The sequence below is a fragment of the Hemitrygon akajei genome, chromosome 3 (assembly GCF_048418815.1).
Source record: "Hemitrygon akajei chromosome 3, sHemAka1.3, whole genome shotgun sequence".
NCBI classification, from domain to species: Eukaryota; Metazoa; Chordata; class Chondrichthyes; order Myliobatiformes; family Dasyatidae; genus Hemitrygon; species Hemitrygon akajei.
Window position 1 is genome coordinate 91,325,522 of NC_133126.1, and position 18,888 is coordinate 91,344,409.

At 47.2% G+C, this 18,888-nt stretch overlaps 1 long non-coding RNA gene across 2 annotated transcripts in view; it reads right to left on the reverse strand.

The window, feature by feature from the left end:
- Nucleotides 1-429: 429 nt before the first annotated feature.
- LOC140723470 (uncharacterized) overlaps nucleotides 430-18,888 on the reverse strand; it is a 37,772-nt gene continuing 19,313 nt past the window's right edge. The window contains exons 1-3 of one of the 2 annotated variants that reach the window (XR_012097910.1): nucleotides 3,869-3,983; nucleotides 2,725-2,941; nucleotides 430-1,760 (exon numbers count right to left, since the gene is read on the reverse strand). This is a non-coding gene — a long non-coding RNA (uncharacterized lncRNA). Of the gene's footprint in view, nucleotides 1,761-2,724; nucleotides 2,942-3,868; nucleotides 3,984-18,888 lie in introns of those variants that run through there. The other variant, XR_012097908.1, reaches the window with a different exon arrangement.

Genomic DNA, 18,888 nt, shown 5'->3' on the forward strand with positions numbered 1-18,888 from the left:
TGGTTTTGTGCCTTTCCAAAGTCTGCTATTGGGAGGGGCAATAGAATACTCCTATAAGAGTGATTTCCCCCTCCCTGTTTCTGACTTCCATCCAGACTGAGTAGACAATCCCTCCATGACATCCTCCCTTTCTGCAGCCATTATATTATCCCTGATTAGCAATGCCATTTGCCCACCTCCCCCCCCACCCCTTTTAATTATCTCCATGTCCCTTTTAAAACATCTAAACCCTGGAATAACCAGCAGCCATTCCTGCCCTTGCAATAGTAAATTCTCCATAATGACCATCATAAATCCATGTACTTATGTTGCAAAAGTCTTTCTCATAGACTGAAAACTGCTTCATCACACTCAATATAAAATAGTTCAAAATCTTTGGGCAATAAAAATTGTTTATACAAGATATAAATCTCCATAATTTTTCCTCTTTGAATTTCCAACAAATGAAATATGTTCCATATTTGTCAAGCTGACTAAAAGACTTCAATAATCATCCCTAGAGGGACTACAGCCAATAAAAAGCCAAATCCATGCATTTCCTGAGCATCGATGGCAGCCAGCCAATGTCTTGGGAATAGAGATATCCACAGCTAAGGCTGTGGAAGCTCCAAGGAGCCCAAATCCGTGGGCTGGTCCCCACAGGGGGAGCTAGTAACGGTCAAAGTGTGCAAAGCAATTGGACAGCTTTCACTTGACACTGTTCAACACACAAAATGCATGGCTGTTTCAAATTGAATCCTGTCATCGGAAAGAAATTTCCCCTCAAGCTAAAGAGACATTGGCATCAGTAACTGAGACAACACCAATCCAGTATGGGAAATATATCCAGTAAAAACTAAATATATATGTATATATAATAATCCGGACAGCCACTTATTGGGACAACTCTTAAAGAACAAAAACAAATTGAGAAAATAGCCAGGATTCCTTTTGTTTATTTGGAACAGAATGACACTTAATTGGGACAGGAGACTTGTCGAACAGTTTCTAATTAGTGTCAGTCACATGCATACAGTATAGTGTGGCTGTTAGACACTATACTGTGCTTAGAGCAAACAATTTTTAAATAGTGTCACTTGTGTGAGATTGTGTTAAAAAAATAGTGACTTCTGACACTGATAGTTGGTGAGTAATAAACACTAAGACAATTCAGAACTGTTTTGCTCACTGGGGTTTCAAGGATTCAGGTTAGAGATGCTAGAAATAGCTGTGAGTGAAAATGAAACAATTTCACTATTTCAACAAATTGGGAACAGTGATGAATTTGAAGGTATCAACAACCATCTTGAATGCTTCAATGAAAATGAAGATTTTGAGAATGCATTTGTCAAAAGCATTGCATGAAGGCAGTCCATTATTTGCAGAAGGTGTCTGCCCTGATTTTGTTCAATTACAGTCAAGCAAAAGAACATGGCAGTGTACAATGGATTAATTCCTCCATCAATAACTATTAGGAACTAATACACAGCTTTATAGTACGGTAGTAATTTTGGTAATGTTCTAATTTGTTCTGTATTTCAGTTAAATATATAATTTGCTACTCTATTAAATAATAGTTTGTCTTTTTGAAAACCTTTCCATGAAATTTCAGCTAATTGGGCAGCTGCATAAATGGGCCAAAATAAAATTGTCCTGATGTGCTCCAATTAATTGGAATCCACTGTATGCACATATCTTCGTGTGTAACTCATTGATTGAAGTTCCTCGTCCTTTAGCAGTATTTCTTTTCAGATGTAATTGATTCGTGGAATAGTTTCTCCCTGTGAAAACAAAGAACAGGAGCCAAGCATTTCCCAGTTGGAAGTGATCATTCCAGCTCATATCTCCAAGATATTATTAGCTGCCTCTCCTGTCACACATGCAAAAAGTGCTGGGTGGCTTACAGGGGACAAGGCAGACTCTCCACTGGGAGGCTAGCTGCATTGATGTAAGCCAGTGTTGGTAGTATTTCCATCAGCATCAGTTTTGGGAGCTGGGTTCGAATCCGATACAGACATGAGAGACAGCTGTCTGCTGAATGCAGGAGAGTCGACCGGATTCTTACTGAGTGACGACTCCTCACACCAAACTGGGCAGCTGTCTGCAGTTAAATTGGCATTCTTCCTCAAAAAATCAAAGACAGAATGGCATCAGATGTGCCTTATAGGATCACTCTTTGACATTAGGACAAAGATTTTTTTACTGGGGCAAAGGTAGAGGAAGTTTTATCTTAAAGTTGGCTGTTGTAGTGTCATGGAATCAGACAGTATGGAAACTTGGGGGGCCCCCCAAGTCTGTGCTAACCATCATTTACACCAATCACATTTTATTCTCCCCACATTCCCATTAGCTCCCTCAGATTCCACCACACCCCTCCACACCAGAGGCAAATGCACTGGCCAATTAACCCACCAATAATGGATGTAAATGCTAATTTTTACACATGCATGATATCTGAATGCATCCCGATTTGGTAGGCAACTGCTCTGTCAACAACCATAACAAACTATGGAAGAGTGAACACAACTCAGTCCATTATGAAAAGCTACCTCCCATCCACAGTCATTTTGCACTATTCATCTACGTCTGTAATTTATAATAAAGTTAAGTCCTTGCTGCTGCAAAACAAATTTTACATCATTTAAGTCAGTGATAATACATTTGATGCTGGTTCTGATTCATCTGCCAGATTTGCTCCAGCCCTGTCCTCTACTTTTTGTATTATAGCCCCCCCCCCCCACTCACCTTTCCAGTCAGATGAAGTCTCAACCCAAAGCATTAACTGTCCGTTTCTCTCCATCGATGCTACTTGGCCAACTGAGTTCCTCCAGCACTTGTTGCATTGCTCCGGATTCCAGCATCTGCAGTCCCCTGGGGTGTCTTCACTCCAAACACTTGCTGCCTCTCTACTTCTTCCTGTTCCAGGACTCTCTGCTTTGAGGCTTGGTGTTGAATTCCGTTCCTGTGAACACATTATTCCTCGATTAAAGGTACTAAGTAAGCACAAAATAAGCACTAAATATGCTCAAGGGTGATACTCGTAAGTAGTGAAGAAACTCCAAGTATCACCTCCATGGAATCTCCATCAACAGCTTGCACTCCTAGTGCAGCTTCAGTGTAGGTTGAAATGGAGAGACAGTTCCTCTTACACTATCCTATCAAACTGTGTTAGATTTGCAAAACAGTTCTCTCCACACTCTCAACCAACACACCCAGCATTGTGCATGCAAGGGATTGCTGATGTTGGAATCTGGAGGAGCTCAACAGGTCAAGCAGAAGATTGTTTGTTGCTCCAGATTCCAGTTGCGTCAGGTTTCAGCCTGAAGTGTTGACAATTACTCTCCGCCCACAGATGCTACTCCCTCCAAGAGGACCACAACCTTGTTGTAGGGTTTGGAGGCTTGCATGCTTCAATGACCCAGAGATCTATGTTGGCTGGAGTCAGGCCTTTCTGCTTTGCCTCTTGGTAGGGTCACTCATGCCAGAGGGGTGCAAGGGCAGCGGCCAGATTAAGAGTGAACCAGTCCTCCACGTTCAAGAATTCCACATGGGGCTAACACCCCTGACTGGTCAAATAAAGTTGTTATGGAATCAGCAATGAAGAATCCTTCTACATCTCAGTGTGATGATATTCATGAGTCTCAAGCTTGGACAGTGGTGAAAGCTGAGAGGAAGCTACCGACACGATGAAGGAAGCCCTGAACCCCACCAGAGATGGAGGACCTTCACTGCTGCCTTAAACACCATTGGTGTTACGGGAAGTAAGTCCATAGATGCGACTCAACCCATTGAGTTCCATCAGCAGCTTGTTACAAAGAGAATAAAATGCCCTCCTGACAAATACTGTTAGGTTAACAATAGTATGAGAAAGGTATGGAATAAGTCTTACCCTACACCATTCCATTCAATACACTCAGAACTGTACTGCACAGAACTGAAGCTCTCTCCAGATTATTCCAATAAATGTGACTGGATGAAGAAAACAAGTTAGATACAGAGCAAAGCCTTCCTTTGTTCTGGAATAATAATGCACGGATTAGATATAGAGTGAGACTCCCTTTAAAGTTATCTGACATTTTCCACGCTGTCTGGCAGCCATGAGAGATAATTAGGGTTAGTTCTGTGCTGTGTGCTCTCTGGGACCTTGGCTTAAACTAAATGCATACACTTCCCTAAAGGAGCAGATTTTAAGCCCTCTGCTTGGAATCCCAAGCAAATCAACAGGAACAAACCCACAGCTGTGGCCCCATTCTCCTCTCTTTAGCGCTCCGTGTTTGACTGCTGTCCCAGGCTAATCATTTGTTCGGGCAGAATGTTACATCAAACTACAGCCACACAGCAAAGAAACATGAGCAGTATCACTCCACAGAGCCAAGAGACAACTGGCATTATTACAAGGGGGAACCGCTAATTGAACTGCACTTAGGAATGTAGAGACTGTAGTTTCCTCAGAATGCGAGACAGCCAGTGGTGAGTTGGGTTTCCCACACAACTTAGTGGGGCCTCACAAAGACTGGACAGCAAGGTTCACTCCTATGCTTGCCCTGACACTGAGAGCTCTGTGCTCACTCAAAGCGAACTGCTGGGAGTGGCGCAACGTCACTGGACCGATGAGACTGTCTGATAGGTCGGGAGCCTCAGAGTGCCCAGTCCCATCCCAAGGCACCTTCCACCAGTTGTACTGATGTGCAAACAGTGCCAGCCAACATTTCAGCAAAGTATTCCTAAAGAAAGGTCAACGCTGCTGTTGCTGGAAGAGTTGAAACTTGACCCAATACTGAGAATCCCCTTCAGATACAACAGGGTGTTACTTGAAAGGAAGCTGAGGGTTGACCTGGAAGAGGCATCCAAAACTATGAGGGGGATAGATACGGTAAATACTAAGAATCATTTTCCTATAACAAGAGGTTATTGATTTAAGTTGAAGATGTAGGAGGCTTAGAAAGAATCTGAAGGGGAATTTTTTTTCACACAAAGAGTGATTGCAATCTAGTATGCACAGCCAGAAAAGCTGGTGAGGCATGTGCTTCCACAACAGTGAGGAAGCTTTTGGACAAGCGTTCAAATCACCAAGGCTGTGGCTCTAATGTGGTCTGGATAAATACCATAGTTGGTATGGAGATAGTGGACCCCAAGGGCTGTTTCTCCACTGCCTGGCTCTCCCTTCAGCTGATCTCCTGTTGGATTCCCAACAGGTGAGGAGTTAGTCTGCCACACCCCCACGCCGGAGACCCATGCACTAAAACTTTCACCCTCACCACAGGACCAGACCTCGGTCAGATTTCAAAGTGTCCAGCCTGGCAGTTGTGACAGGAGTTACATTCCTGGTAAGACAGCACTCGAGGATGTGAGCTTCAGCTTACTCAGGGAGGGAAGGGCCCACACTGAATATGCGCGCTCTGCTGACTTGCTTCAGTCGCCATTGGATAGGGGATGCGGGAGAAAGCTTGAAGTAGAGAGAGAGAGCAAACAAATCAATGTTGCTTCCTCGTTTTCCTTTTCCCTTTCTCTCTCCATTGACAGGACAATTACCCGCCATTGCTCCCCCATTATGATGCCATCAGAACCAGAGATAGGGGAAACTTTACTCCAATTTAAAGAATGTTGGGGATCGAGCTGGGCGGTGATTCATAATGGTATCACAGGGATATTTATCCCGGTGTGTGCCAAGCACTCTCCCCTCCGCTCCCTGGCGCCCAGCAGCGTATCCCATCGTCTCATTTTTCAGTCACAAAAATCTCACCAGGAAATCACTTTGAGGTTCAGCTCAGGGGGCTGGAGAGAGGTTGAGATTCGGACCCAGCCGTAGAGAGCTCTCCAGTCTTCCCTTCTGGAAACAGCTTCATTCTCCACTGCAACGTGACCAGCAACGTGGCTCACCTCTCCTCAGCTTCAGCCATTCAGTCAGCCCGATCTCCGGGCCTCAGGCTCTACTAATCTCTTCCCTGGCAGCCTTCAGAGTGACAGACATTCATTTCCTTTGGTCTATCACTGCATAACAAGGAAGTTTGTGACACCCACTCCTCATCAAGAGCCAGTCGTTGAATGATTTGGCTCTCCAATCCCCTCCTCTGGATTCTGCCAAAAAAAATCCATAGTAGTCACAGTGACTCTTTAATCCACTCCCTGAGCTGCGACAAGCAAGTTCACTATTGACAGCTCTGGCTTCCGCACTGTGCCAATTAAACCCCACTATTGATCAATGTGACTCTTTAATACTCCCTCTGCTCTGCTATGCCAAATCATTCCATAAGGATTGACTGAAGTTTATTAATCCCTCTCAGCTGGACTTCACCAAGCATTACATATCTTTGCTGCTCTGCTGACAGATGTGGCTGTTGGTTTATTATTGTTTCATGCAGTGAGATACAGTGGGAAACTTTTGTTCTGCGCATCATCCAGACAGATCATTCCAGACGTGGGGTAGTACAAACCGGGAACAAACAGAGTGCACTGTCCAATCTTACAAAGGAAGTGCAGGCAGGGAAATAAGGGGTAAGGGCCTTGATGGTGAAGCATGTGAGATAATTTAAGAGGTCATTCAAAAGCCTTGTAACAGTGGAGTAGAAGCTGCCCTCGACTCTGGTCGTATGCATTCCGTACCTTCTTCCTCAAGTGGGGAAGGAGTGACAGTAGCCACGGTGGGAGGGATCCTTGATCATGTTGACCAATTCTTATGTCAACAGGAAGTGTAGAGAGAGTTGTAGAAAACTGCAGCACAGAAACAGGCCCTTTGGCCCATCCAGTCCATGCTGAACCATTTAAACTGCCTCCTCTCATCGACAATGGCCCACCATACCCCTCCCATCCATGTATCTATCCAAACTTCTCTTAAACGTTGAAATCAAAATCACATCCACCACTTGTGCTGGTAGCTCATTTCACACTCTCAACACCCTCAGAGTGAAGTTTCCCCTCATGTTCCCCTTAAACATTTCACCTTTCACCCTTAAACCATGACCTCTTGTTGTAGTCTCACCCAACCTCAGTGGAAAAAAGCCTAATTGCATTTACACTATCTAATTTTGTATAGCTCTATCAAATCCAGCTACTTGCGCTGAGAAAGGTGCAAGTCAGTGTTGCGCAACAGATCCAGATCCCGAACGAAATTAAACGGAGGTTCCGCGGCTCCAGGGCTGGAAAACTGCGCAGGGATAAGTGGACGGAGATGAAGAGGCGTTATAAACCCGCTGTTCCTTCGGTCATTATGGGGAACGTGAACTCGCTGCCAAATAAATTGGATGAGCTAGCCTCATTAGTAAGGAATGTTAAAGCATACAAGGAATGCAGTTTAATGTGTTTTTCCGAAACATGGCTGACGGCTAACATCCCGGATGTAAATGTAGAATTACCTGGTTTTACTACGGTAAGATTTGACAGAGATGCCAAAAAGTGTGGGAAGAAGAAAGGAGGGGGACTCGCTGTCTACATTAACGAAAGATGGTGTAATCCCGGGCATGTGAGTACAAAGATCTCCGTTTGTGAAAGAGATATTGAGCTGATCGCCGTGAGTATGAGGCCATATTACCTGCCTCGAGAATTCGCAAGCGTCATTGTGGTGAATGTGTATGTCCCGCTGCGTGCCGACGCAACGGTAGCGTGTGATGTCATCAGCTCCGCTGTTGCTAGGCTTCAGACACAGCACCCTGAGGCACTGGTGATAATTACAGGGGACTTCAACCATGTGACTTTGGACAAGACACTACCTGCTTTCTCCCAGTACGTGGATTGCTACACCAGGGGTAATAGGACTATTGACCTACTGTATGCAAACGTAGAGGAGGCATATAGTGCATCCCCACTGCCTTCATTGGGGAAAGCTGATCACAACCTGGTTTTGTTACAGCCCAGATAAAAATCAATTGTGATGAGGCATCCCACTACCACACGCTCTTTTAGGAAGTGGACTCCTGAAGCTGAACAGGCCCTGAGAGACTGCTTCGGTACTACTAACTGGGATGTACTGCAAGGGGGGCTCTGTGGGGGCGTTGAGGAGGTCACTGAATGCACAACAGACTATATTAACTTTTGTGTGGATGCAGTTGTCCCTGTTAGAACTGTTCGCTGCTATCCCAATAATAAGCCCTGGATCACTAGTCACATCAAAGGCCTCCTAAACCAGAAGAAGAGGGCCTTTAAAGATGGTGATCGGTTGGAGCTTAAAAGAGTTCAGAAGGAACTCAGAGTACAGATAAGGGGGGCAAAGGAGCAGTATAGGAGGAAGCTAGAACAAAAGCTGCAGAAAAAAAGCATGAAGGAGGTGTGGGATGGGATGAAGATCATCACCGGATGCGGTGCAAAGCGGGGGGCGAACATAAGTGGAGATGTGGAGAAAGCGAACCAGCTGAACAACTTCTTCAACAGGTTCGACAGCTCAATCTCATCCTCACCGCAGAAATCCACACCAGGCTTACTTCCCTCACAGGAAAATAGCCACTCACAGGAGACCTTGCCCACGCCCAGGATTACGGCTGCACAGGTGGAAGGTCAACTGAGGAAGATCTGTACCAGCAAGGCGGCTGGACCGGATGGAGTTTCCCCACGATTACTGAGGGCCTGTGCGACTGAGCTGGGAGAACAACTACAGCGCATCTTCAACATGAGCCTGGAGCAGAGAAGAGTACCCAGACAGTGGAAAACATCCTGTATTGTCCCGGTACCGAAGAAACCACAACCAAAGGAGTTGAATGACTTCAGACCTGTTGCCTTGACGTCGCACGTGATGAAGACCATGGAGCGGCTGATAATACAGAATCTGAGGCCACAAACCAGGCACGCCCAGGATCCTCTTCAGTTTGCGTATAAGGAGAAGGTGGGAGTGGAGGATGCTATCACGTATTTGCTGCACAAATCACTCTCTCACCTAGAGGGGGTCAGTTGTGCTGTGAGGATTACATTCCCTGACTTCTCTAGTGCCTTTAACACCATCCAGCCCAAGATCTTAAGGCACAAACTAACGGAGATGGAAGTAGACTCTCACATGGTGGATTGGATAGTGGACTACTTGACAGATAGACCTCAGTATGTGCGGTTGGGAGACTGTAGGTCTGACACGGTGGTCAGCAGCACAGGGGCGCCGCAGGGAACCGTACTCTCTCCGGTCCTGTTCACCCTGTACACATCAGACTTCCAATATAACTCGGAGTCCAGCCATGTGCAGAAGTTTGCTGATGACACGGCCATAGTGGGGTGTGTCAGGAATGGACAGGAGGAGGATTATAGGAAACTGATACAGGACTTTGTGATATGGTGCAACTCAAACTACCTGCGTCTCAATATCACCAAGACCAAGGAGATGGTGGTGGACTTTAGGAGATCTAGGCCTCATATGGAGCCAGTGATCATTAATGGAGAATGTGTGGAGCAGGTTAAGACCTATAAGTATCTGGGAGTACAGTTAGACGAGAAGCTAGACTGGACTGCCAACACAGATGCCTTGTGCAGGAAGGCACAGAGTCGACTGTACTTCCTAAGAAGGTTGGCGTCATTCAATGTCCGTAGTGAGATGCTGAAGATGTTCTATAGGTCAGTTGTGGAGAGCGCCCTCTTCTTTGTGGTGGCGTGTTGGGGAGGAAGCATTAAGAAGAGGGACGCCTCACGTCTTAATAAGCTGGTAAGGAAGGCGGGCTCTGTCGTGGGCAAAGTACTGGAGAGTTTAACATCGGTAGCTGAGCGAAGGGCGCTGAGTAGGCTACGGTCAATTATGGATAACTTTGAACATCCTCTACACAGCACCATCCAGAGACAGAGAAGCAGTTTCAGCGACAGGTTACTATCGATGCAATGCTCCTCAGACAGGATGAAGAGGTCAATACTCCCCAATGCCATTAGGCTTTACAATTCTACCGCCAGGACTTAAGAACTTTTTAAAAGCTATTATTAATGCTTTTTGAGATAGTGATTTAGATGCATATCATATTCTTTACTGAGTTAAGTATTGTATGTAATTAGTTTTGCTACAACAAGTGTATGGGACATTGGAAAAAAGTTGAATTTCCCCATGGGGATGAATAAAGTATCTATCTATCTATCTATCTAAATCCTCCCCCCTTCAGTCTTCTACATTCTAGGGAATAAAGTTCTAACCTATTCAACCTTTTCCTATAACTCAGGTCCTCAAGTCCCAGCAACATCCTTGTAAACTTTCTCTGTACTCCTTCAATCATACTTACATCTTTCCTGTAGGTTGGTGACCAAAACAGCACATAACACTCCAAATTAGTCCTCACCAATGGAACTGAGGTTGGTTTTAATCATGGTCTGGGCTGCGTTCACAGCTCTCACAGTATGTGAAAGATCAGCATACTCAATGGTAAACTTGCTTCATGTCTGTGCTGAGGTCAAGCATGTAAACGGGTCCTTTGGCCCAGCATATAAATAGGCCCCTTGGCCCAACACGTAAACAGGCCCTCTGGCCCAGCATGTAAATATGCCCCTTGGCCCTGTATATAAACAGGCCCTTTGGCCCAGCATGTGAAGAGGCCCTTTGGCCCAGCATGTGAACAGGCCCTTTGGCCCGGCATGTAAACAGGCCCTTTGGCCCAGCATGTAAACAGGCCCTCTGGCCCAGCATGTAAACAGGCCCCTTGGCCCTGTATATAAACAGGCCCTCTGGCCCAGCATGTAAACAGGCCCCTTGGCCCTGTATATAAACAGACCCTTTGGCCCAGCATGTAAATAGGCCCTTTGGCCTTGTATATAAACAGGCCATTTGGCCCAGCATGTAAACAGGCCCCTTGGCCCTGTATATAAACAGACCCTTTGGCCCAGCATGTAAATAGGCCCTTTGGCCTTGTATATAAACAGGCCCTCTGGCCCAGCATGTAAACAGGCCCTCTGGCCCAGCATGTAAGCAGGCCCTCTGGCCCAGCATGTAAATAGGCCCTTTGGCCCAGCATGTAAACAGGCCCTCTGGCCCAGCATGTAAACAGGCCCCTTGGCCCTGTATATAAACAGGCCCTCTGGCCCAGCATGTAAACAGGCCCCTTGGCCCTGTATATAAACAGACCCTTTGGCCCAGCATGTAAATAGGCCCTTTGGCCTTGTATATAAACAGGCCATTTGGCCCAGCATGTAAACAGGCCCCTTGGCCCTGTATATAAACAGACCCTTTGGCCCAGCATGTAAATAGGCCCTTTGGCCTTGTATATAAACAGGCCCTCTGGCCCAGCATGTAAACAGGCCCTCTGGCCCAGCATGTAAACAGGCCCTCTGGCCCAGCATGTAAATAGGCCCTTTGGCCCAGCATGTAAACAGGCCCTCTGGCCCAGCATGTAAATAGGCCCTTTGGCCCAGCATGTAAATAGGCCCTTTGGCCTTGTATATAAACAGGCCCTCTGGCCCAGCATGTAAACAGGCCCTCTGGCCCAGCATGTAAACAGGCCCTCTGGCCCAGCATGTAAATAGGCCCTTTGGCCCAGCATGTAAACAGGCCCTCTGGCCCAGCATGTAAATAGGCCCTCTGGCCCAGCATGTGAACAGGCCCTTTGGCCGGCATGTAAACAGGCCCCTTGGCCCTGTATATAAACAAGCCCTTTGGCCCAGCACTTTGCAATGAAATGGACTTTTTTGGTTCTAATTGTTTTCTTTCTTGTTAACATTGTGTATAATTTATGTTTAATTGAATTGTTGTGAATGCTGCTGATATACAAGTTCTGACTATAACTGTGCATATATGTACCTATGCACATGGCATCAACTTTAACCATCAAATACTCATTCACATCAATCCTTCGTCAATCCCGTTTGATGCTCCCCATCAACTCCCTCCCCCCAGATTCTACCATTCACCCAGAAGAAACACATGGCATCACAGAGGGAGCGTGCAAACTCCACACAAACGGGGCCCAAGTTCAATGGGTGTCTGGAGTAGAGAGGCAGCAGTTTGACCTACTGCACCACTTTGCCTTGCAAATGTGTCAGGGTACACAGAAATCCTGAAAACTTTTTGTCAGTTAAATTAAAGAAAGAAGTTCAAAGCCCACAGCTTACCATCAGATAACAATCAGACCTTCATCCGAAGGAAGTGTTCCAGCATCGAAGAGACTTGTGATCCCTAGATAAAATACCATAACTTACACCAAAAGCACCTGAATTTCCAGAGACTGAAACTTTACCCACTCACCGCAACCCACACAGTCATCTCAGCTAGACATACTTTCACTTGGCTTGTAACCCTTCTGTGACTGCAGCTTCCCAGTGAACTTTAAAGCAACAGCCCCACATCCTCCCTTTATCACAACAAGCACGTTAACCCAAGGCCAAAGCACTAATGGCCTATCCTCAACCTGCTGAGAGCTGGCCTACTGGTGGGGTGGGTGGGCTCTGCCTTTTGAGTGTCACATTAAGCCAAGCACCCAGCTGTACTGTGTAAAAGACCCAAGGTCACCACCTTGAGAAGAGTTGTGGTGTTGACCTGGGTGCAGCTAACTACTTCCACAGTGCCTCACCGAGTAACTGAATCACTTCTCTCGACTATGAAGACTAGAGACCAAGCTGGTAACCGGATTTCATTAAGCAGGTAGCTGATGGTCGGCACAGACAGGGCATCTTTCTGTGCTGGCTCTGATCCTATTCGGAGTGGTCCACTCACGATGGCCTTTCTGGAAACTTCTACACGCCACAAGTGAATACAAATAATTCTTAGTCCTGAGATGCACCAGAGGCAGCGTGGGCCCGGTCAGGATGACATTACCGGGTGGATTAGAATAGACTCAGATGGTCACAAAGTGTAGACCCTGCAGACCAACTCACCAAAATTTATTTATTTAGAGATAGAGCAGGCCTTCCCGGCTCAACAAACCGCGCCACCCAGCAACCCACCTATTTTAACCCCACCCTCATCACAGGACAATTTACAATGACCAATTAGCCTACTAACTGATACGTTTTTGGACTGTGGGAGGGAACCGGAGCACCCAGTGGAGACCCACACGGTCAGGGATGAACGTACGGACTCCTTACAGATGGTGCTGGAATTGAACTCTGAACTCCAGTTCCCTGAGCTACTGTGATGCCTGTCTAACCCAGACTCACTTGCCTACCTTTGCCCTATATCCCGCCTAGCCAGGGGCTCCCAACCTGAGATTCACTGACCCTTTGCCTAATGGAAGGGATCCGTGGCGTGAACAGGGTTGGGAACCCCGGCCCTACACCTTTCCTGTCGATATACCTGTCCAAGCATTTACTAAGTGTTGTTGCACCAGCCTTAACAACTCCCTTTGTCAGCTTACTCCATCCTCTGTGTGAAGAAATTGTTGCTCGTTCCGCTTCATTCTATGAGCCCCTACTTTGTAGTTACCTTTTGCTGGGAAAAAGCCCTGTATGCATTCAGCCATCTGTAGCCCTCAGCATTTTACACACCTCTACAGAGGTCGCTGTGGGTGCGGGGTGGAGGCACGTCTCTACCAAAGGAGGTGTAAGGCTCTCCTTTCCTCCGCCAGCCTGTAGGTCACCCTTGGGCAAGGTGTAGCACCTGCTTCCCCCCACCTCCCCAGATCAGGGTTGTGATAACCCATGGGAACAGGTGGTGGGTGGTTGTATGAGCAGCTGATGCACATCACAAATCCTGGTTATGTGACCGCTGATGCCAGACAGACAATCTCTGAAGAGTATCGACAATGGCTGGAGTCACATGCCTTGAAGAAAGTAAAGGCAAACCACTTCTGTAGAAAAATTTGCCAAGTCATGGGACCATCAATGCCTACGTCATACGACAAGGCAAATAATGATAACGATGATAAGGTCACTCCTACACTCCAAGGAATTAAGTCCAAGCCTGCCCCACCCCTCTGTTTAATTCAAGTTGTCGAGTCCTGGCAACATTTTCATAAAACTTCTTTACACTCTTTCTAGCCGATAGTCTTTCTTATAACAAAGTGACCAAAACTGTACACACAATATTCCAAGTGTGGCCTTACCAACATCTTGTCCAGCTGCCTAGAGCGCCTGCAGCCACCACTCAAAAGCAGGCAGAACTGTTCTGATGAGGAGTCTTTGACCTGTTTCTGTTCCTGTGGATGGTGCTTGAGCTGCTAAGTGTCTCTGCTGTTGCTCCTTTATGTGTCAGATAATGATCCTTTTCCCAGGCAAACTGGGATCTGGAGAACGTTCTCTTCCCCGATGAGAATTCAGCTAATGGTGTGCCAAGAGCATGTGAGGACAGAGCCCACCTCCCTCCTCCCAATGGATAAAGGTGCAAGACCTGCCTCTTGCCTCATCGACACCTCCAGAGTGACTGCTCTGACCTTGACGCAACTTCTCCTGACCAAGGAGGGTTAGACACAGACTCATACAACACAGGAGCAGACCATTCAGCCCATTGAGTCTGTGCTGGTCATCAGCCATCCATTGACACATCTTGTTCTCCCTCAGGTTCTACCACATGCTAGAATGGACAATTAAACTCCAAACCTGCTTCTCTTTGGGATGTGGGAGGAAATCAGAGCACCCAGTGGAAACCCACATGGTCACAGGGAGAGCATGCAAACTCCACAGAGGCAGAGGTGGGGACCAAACCTGTTTCTCTGGCGCTGTGAAGATGTGGCTCTACCAGCTGCACCACGGTGCTATCCATGCCACGCTGAATAAGGGGAGGGGGTGCTGTAGTAATCTGGCAGACTGACCGCTACATTGCTGAGGCAGGCAACAACTCTCAGACACCTCCTCTTAATTACCCCTCGAACAGGACCCCACTAAGAAGCTCTAGGCCATTGTCTCCGGCACCATCACTGACTTTATTAACTCTGGGGATCTTCCGTCCACTGCCACCAACCTCATAGTTCCCTGACCCTGCACCTTCCGTTTCTACCTCCTACCCAAGATCCACCTCAACACTGTTTTATCCCCTCTGGTTCAGTCCCTTCCTACCTACATCCATGACAGCTCACACGCTCTGGATCTTTTCAAGGATTTCAAGTTCCCTGGCTCCCATCATCTTATTTTTACTATGCATGTCCAGTCCCTATACACCTCCATTCCCCACCAGGAAGGCCTCAAAGCCCTCCACTGCTTTCTGGACACCAGAACCAACCAATTCCCTTCCACCACCCTCCTCCATATGGTGGAACTGTCCTCACCCTCAACAATTGTCCTCACTCTCAAAAATTTCTCCTTTGGCTCCTCCCACTTTATTTAAACAAAAGGTATAGCCATGGGCACTCGCATGGATCCCAGCCATGCCAGCCTGTTTGTTGGATACGTGGAGCAGTCTATGTTCCAAGCCTACACTGGTGTCACTCCCCAAATTTTCCTGCACTACATCAATGACTGCCTTCGTGCTGCTTCCTGCATCCACATGGAGCTCGTTGACTTAATCAACTTTGCCTCCAACTTCCAACCTGCCCTCAAATTTAATAGTCTATTTCCAACATTTCCCTCCCCTTTTTCGATCTCGCTGTCTCTATCTCTGGAGAATGCCTTTTATAAAGCCACTCTCACAGCGACCTCTTCCCACCCTGCTACTTGTAAAAATACCATCCCTTTCTCTCAATTCCTCCATCACTGCCACATCTGCTCTCAGGATGAGGCTTTTCATTCTAGAACGAAGGAGATGTCCTCCTTTTTCAACGCTGCCCTCAACCACACCTCTTCCATTTCATGCACATCTGCTCTTACCTCATCCTCACACCACAGCACCAGGGAAAGGGTTCCTCCTGCCCTCACCTACCACCCCACCAGCTTCCGCGTCCAGCACATAATTCTCCAAAACTTCTGTCACCTCCAACTGGATCCCACCAGAAAACATATCTCCTACCCCACGCCCCCGCCATTTTCTGCTTTCTGCAGGGATCGCTCCCCTCGCGACTCCCTGTCCATTCGTCCCTCCCACTGATCTCCCTCCTGGCACTTATCCTTGCTAGCGGAATATAATCCTGCCCCTACATCTCCTCCCTCACTACCATTCAGCACCCCAACCAATCCTTCCAGGTGAGGCAACACTTCACCTGTGAGTCTGTTGGAATAATCTACTCTATCTGGTACTCCCGGTGTAGCCTCCTGTATATCGTTGAGACAGGATGTAAATTGGGGGACTGCTTTGCCGAGCACCTACCAGAAAACATGGGATCTCCTGGTGGCCACCTATTCCAATTCTACTTCCCATTCCCATTCCATGGCCTCATCTATTGTCACAAAAAGGCCAAACTCAGATTGGAGGAACAACACCTTATATTCCCTCTGGGTAGCCTCCAACCTGATGGCGTGAACGTCAATTTCTCAAACTTCCAGTAATGCCCCCCCACCTCTCCTTCACCATTTCGCATCCATTTTTCCCTCCCTCACCTTATCTCCTTGCCTGCCAGTTACCTCCTTCTAGTGATCCTCCCCCTTCCTTTTCTTCCATGGTCTTCTGACCTCTCCTATTGGATTTCCCCTCCTCCAGCTCTTTAATTCACCCCTCCCCCTCCCAATTTCACCAATCACCTACCACCTTGTACTTCTCCCTCCCCTCCCCACTCCTCTTATTCTGCCTTCTCATCTCTTTTCTCCAGTCCTGCTGAAGGGTCTCGGCCTGAAACGTCGGCTGTGCTCTTTTCCACAGATACTGCTTGGCCTGCTGAGATCCCTCAGCATTTTGTGTGTGTTGCTCGGATTTCCAGCACCTGCAGACTCTCTCCTCTTTGTGATGCTGAATTCCTTCCTGCCTGGCCTGATGTTTGGGAGTTTTAGTTTTCCTCTTTACTGAGCATGACTCTCAGCTGAGATACCGGGCCGAGCCTTTGACCAGTGATTGTGAGGGACGTTCTCCACACACCTCCCAGACACCGAACCCAACTAATGTCGGGGCTGGGGCCTTCAAGGATCAGATCTCATGGCTAATGCTCATTGGGGTCATGACTCTCAGCCAACAGAATCTGCCCAGCCTCCCGCTGGGAATTTGGCAACTTGGGCCAAGCCAGGACTTACACTATAAATGGTCAGACCCTAGACATGACTGTAGATCAGAAAGATTGGGGGTTAGTAAATAACATCCTGCAAGTGGAGGCATGGGGTGGAGAGGAAGATTGGACAGGGTGCTGAGGACAGGCCACTCTTGGAGGATAGTGCCCATCGGGAGGTAATCTGGTTCATTATTGTCACGTGTACCCAGGTACTGTACTGTGAACGTTCTTGCTTTGCCTGCCATCCATATAGATCATTTCACCATGTCACCAGGACGTTGTGAAGTTTGTTGCTGTGCAGCAACAGTACAGTGCAATATGTAAACAATTACAATAAGTTTCAATAACAAAAAATGAAATAAATTGTGCAAAATGAGAGCAAAATCGTGAGGTGGTGTTCAGTATTTCACAGACTGTTCAGAAGGGAGAATGTGTCTTCAGGCTCCTGTACCTCCTCCCCAATGATCACAATGAGAAGACTGCACGTCCTGGGTGTGAGGGTCCTTAATGATGGCTGCTGCTTTTTGAAAGCCTTTTGAAAATGCCCGCAGTGGTAGGGAAGCCCATGATGGAGCTGGCCGAGACCACTGCCCTCTGCAAGTGCTTTCTGATCCTGTCTACCGGAGCCTCCATGTTAGACACTAATGCAACCAGTCACATTACATCTGTAGACATTTTCTAGACTCTTTGGTGACATACCAAATGTCCTCAACCACTAGAGGGATTTAAAGGGATGTGGGCCAAATGGAGGGAGATGGGATTAACTCAGGAAGACAATTTGGTCATCATGTTTGAGTTGGCCCAAAGGACCTGTTTCCCTGCTGTGTAATACTGTGACCCTGAGAGTGTGGCCAGCATTGAGTACTCACTACACAAGCCTAAAACACAGCCACCTTAGTGTTCAGGGGTCCAGAGATACGAGGAAACTTCAGCAAAGCTGACAGAGGCTTTTCTGACTTTGGATCTAGGTGTCAGTCAAGGTTCAGTGATCTGTTAAGACATGAACCAAGAGTGACTTGGGCCCGGGTGGGTTGTCGACATGCCAGCAGCCTCCTTGATACAGATCTCCAGTCTAAAGTTCATAGCAGCATCAGTTCACCATGATGTTCACTTCTCAAGATGAGGAGAAGTTGAATGTAAAGAGCAGGCCATCAATACTGAACTGGGTAGCGTGCTCAGAGATCACCTGATGTTGAACAGGATGCTCCCCACCCTCGATTCCACCAGTACACCAAATAGCTCGCTTTGCAAAGAGACGACAGCAGAGAGAGGACACAGCCAGTATCAGTGGTGAACTGAAGCAATACTTCACTTTCGTACCAGGTGGCTGCCTTGTAAATGCGTTAACTGGGGAGAGCACCTATTGTGGGTTGCCAGCTTTCGACAGGATCGTTGCAATCTGAAACTCTTGCCCAAGTCTGACAAATGTTACATCAAGCTGTGGCTTTTTTCTTGCAAAAAGCAAGCTTGCCTGCTGTGTCTGCTTCACAACAATCTAAGAGCAGGGCACCTCAAGGTCAAAGACAGTCCAGAGAGCCAGACGATGCTGTGCAAAGTGATTCAGATCTGCTTTCAGAGGGGTTACTCTCAATGTAGCTACAATGACATCAGATACTTGGTGTGATGTGCGAAGCCTGACAGCCAGACAAGATGTGGAAATAAGGCAAAGCAGAAGATGCTGGGGGCACTCAGCAGGTCAGGCAGTATCTGTGGAGAGACTGAAGAACTTCTCTAGAATTGGAGAAAGAGGGAGAAAGTTATTATGAAGTTTCAGAGAGTGTGGATTGATCAACGAGGGATATCTCTGACCAATAAAGTTGGAGGATAACAGAATGGACATGTTGTAAATAGCAGGTCGGGGGTGCTAATGGAAATGGAGAGAGAAGTGAGCTACAGCCCAGATGGCAGAACTGATCGATAGTGATATTGGCACTGACTGAGCCCTGCCCTGCCCTGCTGAGCACGTACCCTCACTTGTGATACTGTTGTGCTGACATTTCCCAACTACAACCATGAGACAGATGCACTC